Raw genomic sequence first — 9731 nt, 5'->3', positions numbered from 1 at the left:
AAGGTTGCATACCTTACCTCATGCCTCTCCACACCACTCTGGCTTTCTGTGTCTCCTGCCGTCTTGCTGGATCTTCCTAAAGTGGATTAAGATAAGGACTGTTACTCTTCAGTTTCTAGAGCTAAAGTTATGTTTCTGTTTTAATACTTCCCTTTTGAAGCTCTCCTTCAGTTTGTGTAAATAAAGAAGCTCTGAATCTTTCTTCCTGTGTATGCCTCTCTATCCAGCCGTGACCGTGCTCGGCGTGTATCTAGTGCTCGGGTATTTCAATATTTGCTAACAAAACAATATTCATAATTTATTTGTTTTTGTTGCATAACATAATTAATATTGATACGCTGAGCCTGAACATTAAATTATTTTGCTAATAAAAAGTTTATTTATTCAATGTTAAATTATTTGCAAAACCTAATTTTCAATTTAAGCCTTTTGTTTAGTAATGATTAATATTTGCTGAAAATAATATTCACAAGCTATTTATTTACTTGGTCAATTGTTGAATTTGCATAACTTGATTAAAATGCACTTTTTGATAAGATGAAAAGGCTTTGCTTTTATTGTTTTGTTGCTTTGTTCGTTTATAACTCTGTGTTCCCCTGTAGTTTACTGAATAAAAAGTTAAATTATTTGCATAATGGAATTAATATTGCTATGACTTTGTCTTTTGCCATTTTCATTTCAATTGCCACGTTCATCTTGAAAACCATATACAGTATCTCTATCAAGTCCCGTATGTTTTCACTTTTGCTTTATTCTCTCACACTCTAGTTCTCTAAATGCATCTCTCCTCCTTTACACTGTCATACGACCTCCATCCCCTGTCTCTTTCTTGATTTGTGTCTTTAATCATGCTGGCATGCTCAGAACTGTGTATGAGTCCCATCAGTATCCGGCTGTATAGTTCAGAGCAGGGCTGGATTGGGGGCTGTTGAGGTCCTCTGGTACAGCCTGCTCATTAGGCCTCGCCTAAAAACAAAAACGATCTAGAAAGCCATTGATTAATCCAAGCTTCTCTCTCCTATAGTTAAACTCATGAACATCTCAGTCTTGACTCTCGCTAATGAGTTATTGAATAAATCATCATTAGCTCTTCATATTAATTTCTTCTGCTCTGTCTCTTCAGCTGTCTTGTTTACAGGTATGTGTGTGTGTGTGTGTGTGTGTGTCTCTCTCTCTCTCTCTCTCTCTGTGTCTGTCTTTTTTTTTCTCCTATTATGCTCTTTTTGTCTCCAAGGTTTTGTGGTGCAACTGTGACCAGACTCTACAGCAACATAAATATCATCATAGTAGATGTAGAACACAAGTGTTACGAATCCTGTCCATGCACTTCCGTTAATATTGATACGCTGAGCCTGAACATTAAATTATTTTGCTAATAAAAAGTTTATTTATTCAATGTTAAATTATTTGCAAAACCTAATTTTCAATTTAAGCCTTTTGTTTAGTAATGATTAATATTGGCTGAAAATAATATTCACAAGCTATTTATTTACTTGGTCAATTGTTGAATTTGCATAACTTGATTAAAATGCACTTTTTGATAAGATGAAAAGGCTTTGCTTTTATTGTTTTGTTGCTTTGTTCGTTTATAACTCTGTGTTCCCCTGTAGTTTACTGAATAAAAAGTTAAATTATTTGCATAATGGAATTAATATTGCTATGACTTTGTCTTTTGCCATTTTCATTTCAATTGCCACGTTCATCTTGAAAACCATATACAGTATCTCTATCAAGTCCCGTATGTTTTCACTTTTGCTTTATTCTCTCACACTCTAGTTCTCTAAATGCATCTCTCCTCCTTTACACTGTCATACGACCTCCATCCCCTGTCTCTTTCTTGATTTGTGTCTTTAATCATGCTGGCATGCTCAGAACTGTGTATGAGTCCCATCAGTATCCGGCTGTATAGTTCAGAGCAGGGCTGGATTGGGGGCTGTTGAGGTCCTCTGGTACAGCCTGCTCATTAGGCCTCGCCTAAAAACAAAAACGATCTAGAAAGCCATTGATTAATCCAAGCTTCTCTCTCCTATAGTTAAACTCATGAACATCTCAGTCTTGACTCTCGCTAATGAGTTATTGAATAAATCATCATTAGCTCTTCATATTAATTTCTTCTGCTCTGTCTCTTCAGCTGTCTTGTTTACAGGTGTGTGTGTGTGTGTGTGTGTGTGTCTCTCTCTCTCTCTCTCTCTCTGTGTCTGTCTTTTTTTTTCTCCTATTATGCTCTTTTTGTCTCCAAGGTTTTGTGGTGCAACTGTGACCAGACTCTACAGCAACATAAATATCATCATAGTAGATGTAGAACACAAGTGTTACGAATCCTGTCCATGCACTTCCGTCTGATTGCCACCAGAGGTCACTCGTCCATCATATTGACTCTCTCTCACTACACAGACTGTTACACGTCACAATGGACTACATTTCCCAGTATCCATTGCACTGATTGCGCATAGCTGTATCCAATTACACACACACACTATATTACACTCACTCAAACTGCCGAGGATTGTTTAGCGTTTATCACTTACCCGGCGATCGCTACTCTTCGGAGCCAGTTCTGTTTTCCCAGTTTAGTCAGTCTCGCCTTGCCTGTTTTCCTGTGTTCAGATTCTTGCCTGTGTTTTTGTATTACCCTTATGTCTTGCTGTTTCGGACTCTGTTTGCCCCTGCCTGGACTATTGCTGTTAACCTGGATTATCTCTTGCCTTGCCCTTTTGGCTTACGTTCGCCATCGATTGACCCTTGCCTGTTTCTTGTGTCTTGCCCATACCATACCCGTTTGGTGGTGTTCGACCCTGCATGTGTTTTGACCATGTTTATTAATAAAAGCTTGCAAATGGATCTGCACGTCTCTCATCCCTGTCGCCCCTTACAAAAAGAGTTTAAAGCAGACTCGCTCTAGTGTTTCTTTTTGAATTCATCCCACTGTTTCCCTGCTGTGGGGTGAAATGAAACAATGCGACATGTTCCACTTAATTCACAATCATGCTCAAACTACAATAAATTACAACAAATGTTATCTCGGCACATAAGCCTAGTCATAACTCACAATGCAGGTGCTCTTTATAATTTAATATAATAGTGTGTGTGTTAAAATGTAGCAAAAAGCATAATGTTTATTTTTTTCTGTATGGATTATGACTCCACATCAATAATAGTATAAATCATTTAATATAATAAAAATCCTTAATAAATGTTCTGATCGCTTTTGTTTAGTTTTTTCCACAGGAGGGTTGAGGGTTGTGACTAATTTGTATTTAGTTGAACTCCACATACAGTACTCAGCGTTGACATATCGTCAGTGGCTGTCATTGTCACTGGAAATTGCCTGGCTCTCATTGAAAATGAATGATGTTTTGGTCTGTCACTGCAAGTTGCTGTATGTGTGAGCGACTTCACTGTTTTTTGCTAATAGTCCTACACCGTGTCACTTCAAAATGATAACTTTCGTTAGTATTGAACAAACTTCTGGTCGCTTTGTTGCTGCAAACAAAAAGGGAGAGAGAGGAGTCATAGATCAAATAAAATGTGCTAATGTTTGGATTGACAAAATATATATATGAAATGGTTCTGTGTTGCATCAAAATGCACTAGGTCAGTTGTAGTGTATGTTCTGTGAATGTGTATCTCTTTGTGAGTGTGTGTGTGTGTGTGTGTGTGTGTGTTGGCTTCAGTTTGAGTGATTGAAGCCCACACACCATTACTCTAAAAGAGGTGAGAGCAAAGAGCCGTGAACCTCCGGTCTGACTCATATGCCACTTCTCATTAAACCTCGACACACATACATATTCCCAAACACAGAGAGCTGTGGATTTCTAGCATATTAGTGCTGCAGCAAAGCCATCATTTTATAGTTCTGTTCAAAGATATGTATGTGAAAACAGATCATGTGGGTCAAGGGCAAAATTAGTGTTGAAGAAAAAGATCTCGGTATTTATTCTTCAAAAAGAGGCAGAGAAAGTCAGAGAAAAAGAGACTATCTCATATGTTTTTGAATAATTACCTCAGTGAAGAGTATCTGGAATAAATATACTTAAATGTATCTTAGGCTTAACAGTCCACAGTGCTTTCAATGTGTGTGTGTGTGTGTGTGTGTGTGTGTATATATATATTTAATATACTGTATGTGTGTGTATATATATAAAACGTATTAAATAATAAACCACAATAAATAAACCCGAAAAAGAAAGTGAGGAAGAAGGAAATAAAAGGAAATGGAGAAAGAGGAGAAAAAGAGGAAGAAAAATGAGGGATGGAAACGAAAGGAAGAAGAGGTAGATTCAAATAAAAGTGAAAATGCTCACTTTAAATAAAATATATTTTATTGCACATATATTACAATGCCCAGATTTTCTCTCTGTCTTTTTATCACAACAGAAAAATGTAAGTAATAGTAATATACTACCAGTTACTGTCTAAATTTATCATTGTACCTTTACAGTTACAATGTTTACACGTTATGTCTATATACTTTTTATATGCTTTGTTCCTGGGTTTTTTTGTTTGTTTGTCATTTCATATTGCAAGTTCAGTTTAAAGGCAATAAACATTTTTATATAAACATTTTAAATATTTTACATTTTAAACTTTTTTTTTTTTAAACATGCATATGTATATTTTTTTTGTCAGTTTTTGTATATTTTAAAATGTCTGTCAACTTTAGTATGTTAAAAAAATTGCCATTAGGAGTATTTCAGACTCCCAATCATTCATATTGAGAGAGCATGATTAATATCATGGCTGCCTAGAGCAGCAAGAGACTAAAAAAAAAAAAGCATGGATAAATCTTCACAGACTAATAGAATAATTATAGCTTCTTCAGTTTAGTAATAACTCTGCACGCTGCCTGGATGTTTGGGAGTGTGGGTGAGAGAGATACGTGCAAGAGCACATGTCTGCATACATGTGAGCTGAGGTCTGTCAGATCTGTGATGATGGGAGGGGGACTGAAAGACTTCCCTGCCCTGATTACATCAGTTATCACCTCCGCACACCAGCAAACGTGTGTGAAAATCACTTATCAGTATGTCCCCACGTGTGTAAGGGGGTTACTGTAAGGAAAGGACAGAAATGGTCTTTTCCACCAACAAGGTGCCATCATGCATGTTTCCTTTACAGAAAAAGTGGTTGTAGAACTCAAAAATTGGCTTTGCATTGGGTCCTAAAATCAGGAACAGGAACCTCTAACATGCAGCTACTGAATTTTCCATTAGTTTAAAATAAAATCTGTTCCTTTTGACTGAAATGATTTTATTTAAATATAATCATAAGTGTAAACTAATTTATATGCATTTTGTTCATCATATAATCAGAATAGCTTCTTAAGAATTGTAAGATTCATAAGGATCATGTTTTTTTGTGGTCAACGTATGTAGTAAGGAAGCTGGTTACACCAATATATGTCTCTCAAGTCAGTTGAAATGCAAGCTGGTTCTCAATGAGGTTCACAAACCGGCACCATTTTTGTGGAAATGTGGTAAAAGAGAGAAATATTGATTTGATGAGTTCCCATTAACACCTGTTCCATTCCCATGAGGCACTTCTGGTACACTGTGGTCATTCTAAGCTGTAATAGCTGCTCGGCTGTGGTGATGGACTGCTGGATTCCTGAATGAATTACTTTGCACCTTCTGATGGATTGTGGTGTGCTGTGCTCCGCTGGGCTTTTCATAAACAGCTCTGACTCTCCCATTCCTTCTCTCTGATTTCTGCACTTCTAATATGACTGGAAGCTGATTGGTGAAGGTGGCTATGGTTTGTGATTGGCTGTGCTTGAGGCATGGCAAGTGGCATGATGCTCAGCATTTATCTGAATAAATTATTTAAAAATACATAAAAGTGCAATTCAAATTCAAAATGTTGAAAGAGACATAAAGTCACACATTATGAAATGTGCATTATAAGAAACACAATTCTTGAAGAAAAAGAGTTAATAATTTGAAGTAATCCTTTATTATTGTTTCTTATAAATATGTTTGTTCACTGCTCACTCATATTTAAAATTTTGATATTTTTATTGCAGACAAGGTTAGTTTTAGTTGTAAAGGGTCATGTGGTGTGATTCCCCAAATGTAATGAGATTGATGAAGAAAAAAGGGGGTAGGGGGTGGGGTTTTTTGGGTGGGGGCCATTTCAAGAATTTTTAAAATGTCAATTAATTAAACAAAAAAATACATTACAATAAAAATTCAATTTAAAATACGAAATATAGTTTTTTAAAGGGGTCATATGATGCGATTTCAATTTTTCCTTTCTCTTTGGTGTGTTACAAGCTCTTGGTGCATAAAGAAGATCTGTAAAGTTGCAAAAACTAAAGTCTCAAATCCAAAGAGATATTCTTTATAAAAGTTAAGAGTCAGCCACACCTACCTAAAACAGCTCGTTCTAACACGCCCCCACATGTCTACGTCACTATGTAGGAAGATTTGCATAAAGCCACCCAAATGTTCACGTGAAGAAAGTAGGCGTATCTTTTATTCTCGCTGTAGTATTGTTGCCGCTGCCATGTCGTGAAGAGCTGTGTGTTTCGTTGTGAAAGCGAAACTACTTTGTTTGGTCTTCCAAAAGAGGATGATATCCGCTTCGTCATGCCTGGAGCTGATCCGTGCTGGTCACTGAGGGAATACATCAACTTAGTGCTGTGGATCGCCGGATCGGCTTTCACCGTGGACGAAGCGGTGTCCAGTCCGGGGTCATCACACGTGGGCGTAACATTTCCGTCACATGCTTGAGGTATTCGGCCAGTCACAACGCACTGGATAGCTGGCCAATCAGAGCACACCTCGCTTTTCAGACCAATGAGCTTTGTAAAAATCGACCCGTTTCAAAAAGGCGGGGCATAGAGGAGAAACAATAATGTACGGTATGTGGAAAATAATGTTTTTTTAACTTTAAACAGCATAAACACATTTCATTACACCAAATACACAAAATAATGTTCTTTTTAGCAGTATCATAGAATCCCTTTAAAATAATTATTGCGATTTCTTTGTTATTTATTGTGTTCATGGATACTCTTATTTGACCCAAGTACAGTTGTTTAGATGGTTGTTTTCATCTGGAAACTTCTCAGGACAAAGATCATGACAGGACTTTGGGTTATGCAGAGTTAACAGGCTTATTATGTTTAAATGATTTAAGCGAGACCCATTTGCCAATTTAAGCAAAGCATAACCTACTCCTAGTCAGAACAGTCAGTGGTTCCCATGTCTCTGGATCTCATCAAAACTGTCTCAAACATTCACACAAACTTACATTTTTGGTCTAAATGACTCCATTTTATGAGTGGCTTGTCTCACCACCATGTACTGTCTGTTCGTTGACCTTCTTCTCAAAGTCTTCCTCTTGCATATTCATATGCACAGTGACATTAGCATTGCAGCTATGAAATATGTATGCTGTATGAAGCACAGAGCGCAAAGGCTGCCCTTTCACATCCAGGGTCACTGGGGAAGGAGGCGAAGGAGTGTTTCTTGAAAAGTTTGGAGACTTTTTGTAAGGCTCACAAAAGTCAGAATCTTGTGGGAAAGCCAAGTAGTTCTAGACTTGGTAATAGAAAAAGTGGGGGAGAAGGAGGGTGGACAACTAAGGGCAGACAGCACTGTCTCTACGCCAGCTAACACTTTAGAAAGCCATTTAAGTTCCAGACTCACACTGGGATTTGTGGACTGGATTAGACTGAAACTGAACTAGATATGCACCCAGACTGATTTAGAGCATGATATGAATCAGATTTTGAGCCTAAACTGTCAAACCCATTCAGACTGATGAGGGAATAGTGACTCTAGCTCTAATACTGACTTTAGCTCTCTCTTCTACACATCCTTATTTTTCTCTGCCTCAGACTTAAGTTAGTCTTAAATTGCAATATAAATACAATAATAATTGGGCCACATTTGTTGAGTTGGGCCACTCAACAAATTTTGTATAAAATTAAAATATATTTAATATTGAATGTGTCAGATTTTTTTGATTTATTGAATGCATGCTGGTTAAACGAGGATTTTGCTGTTTTTTTTTTCAAGCAGTGAAGCAGTTTTGTTAAAATATTAGAAAAAAATAAAAGTTTATGCCAAACTGCTTTGGTTTTCTTTACAAGAATTTAATTGTTACTAAGGATTTTTCTTTATGATATTAGGAGAGTTATATCATCCTGATATTTTTTTCACTTTATGCCCCTCAAAAAATATCTAAATTAATTTAAATTCAGAAATGAAAAACATGCTTATCATAGAAGTCTGTATGAATCACATATTTAATGCATTTGTGAATAAATTAATATATACTGACAAAACCCAAGCATTATGTTATAGATCTAATTATTAATCAGTAATACTCAATGTCATACTGTCCAAGTCTGAGAAAAATAAAGATGAAGTGGATGGAAGAATGAATTGGGAAGCTACTAACGTCCCATTAGTAAATATTACTTCAATAACTAACATAACGTTAGTTTATAAAAAATACAACTGTTCATTTGTAGTTCACATTAGCTCACATACAATAAATAATATTAACAGATAAAACTTTTAATTTTAACGTTACCGTTGAAAGTAAACTGAGATTTATTAATGCTTAGAATTATGTTTCATTGTTAGTTCATGTTAATTAATGTAGTTAACGAATGTTAACAAATGGAACCTTTTTGTAAAGCGTTACCATAATTATTAGGATGAGAGAGAAAAATATGAGAATTAATGCAAGAGATAGATGCATGAGAGTGGACTAAAATAAAATGAGTGAATTGAAAATAGCATGCAAACTACTTCCTGTAAGTAAGACCGCAGGAGAGATAGAATGAGAAGAAGAGCAAAACAGAAAGAAAAGGTGCCTCGTGTCTCTTGTCTAAAAGTTCTCACAGGAGTATCACAGTGTGTGTGTGTGTGTGTGTGTGTGTGTGTGTCCTGCCTCTCGTTCTCTGCAGGGGGGTCAGTGAGAGGATGATTAGGGTGACAGCAGGTCACCACACTGCATCATGGGAAGGTGGGGTGTTTCCATTGCACTACAGCATTAAAGTCACCTTGAAATGTGTGTGTATGTGTGTGTCATACAGTAATAGATCAGCTGCATGAGCTTTAATCATTATACTATAATGATACATACAGGCACACATAAAAGCATGCAAATGCACAGCTGGTGTCAATGTGCTATCACACAATGCTCTGAGAGCTGATTCTCAGAAGTCTTATCCAACTGGTTTACAGTGTTGGGGAAAGTTACTTTTAAAAGTAATGCATTACAATATTGCGTTACTCCATAAAAAAGTAACTAATTACGTTACTTAGTTACTTTTTATGGAAAGTAATTTGTTACGTTACTTTTGCGTTACTTTTTAAATCTGGACAGGGCTTGCTTGTTTGTTTTTTGCAAATATAAAAGCCTTTTCACACCAAAAGTGAAAAATTAAAGCCTCAGGCTGAAGGGAAAGTAAATTTACGTCCGTACAGTAGAATGCAGAAGAAGAAATTTCAACACACTTCAGCAATAAAAAACGACACACAAATTTTTGTCTGGAGTAAAATTTGCTTATTAGTACGGTTGAACTGGATCATCGAAGGTCAGAAGCAAAGACATTGGTTAATAGAATGGGATTAAATTCATAAAGGATATTTGTGTTGTTTAACATTTATTTATTGCAGGTTTGCGTCATATTCAGAGTTGCATTATTTTTATTCATTTTGAGAAATACTGAATCTGTGTTGTTGTTGTTTCATATTTATTTTAGAACTACA

The sequence above is a fragment of the Sinocyclocheilus grahami genome, unplaced genomic scaffold (assembly GCF_001515645.1).
Source record: "Sinocyclocheilus grahami isolate Dianchi unplaced genomic scaffold, SAMN03320097.WGS_v1.1 scaffold314.1, whole genome shotgun sequence".
In the NCBI taxonomy this organism is placed as follows: Eukaryota; Metazoa; Chordata; class Actinopteri; order Cypriniformes; family Cyprinidae; genus Sinocyclocheilus; species Sinocyclocheilus grahami.
This window is presented reverse-complemented; position numbering follows the sequence as displayed.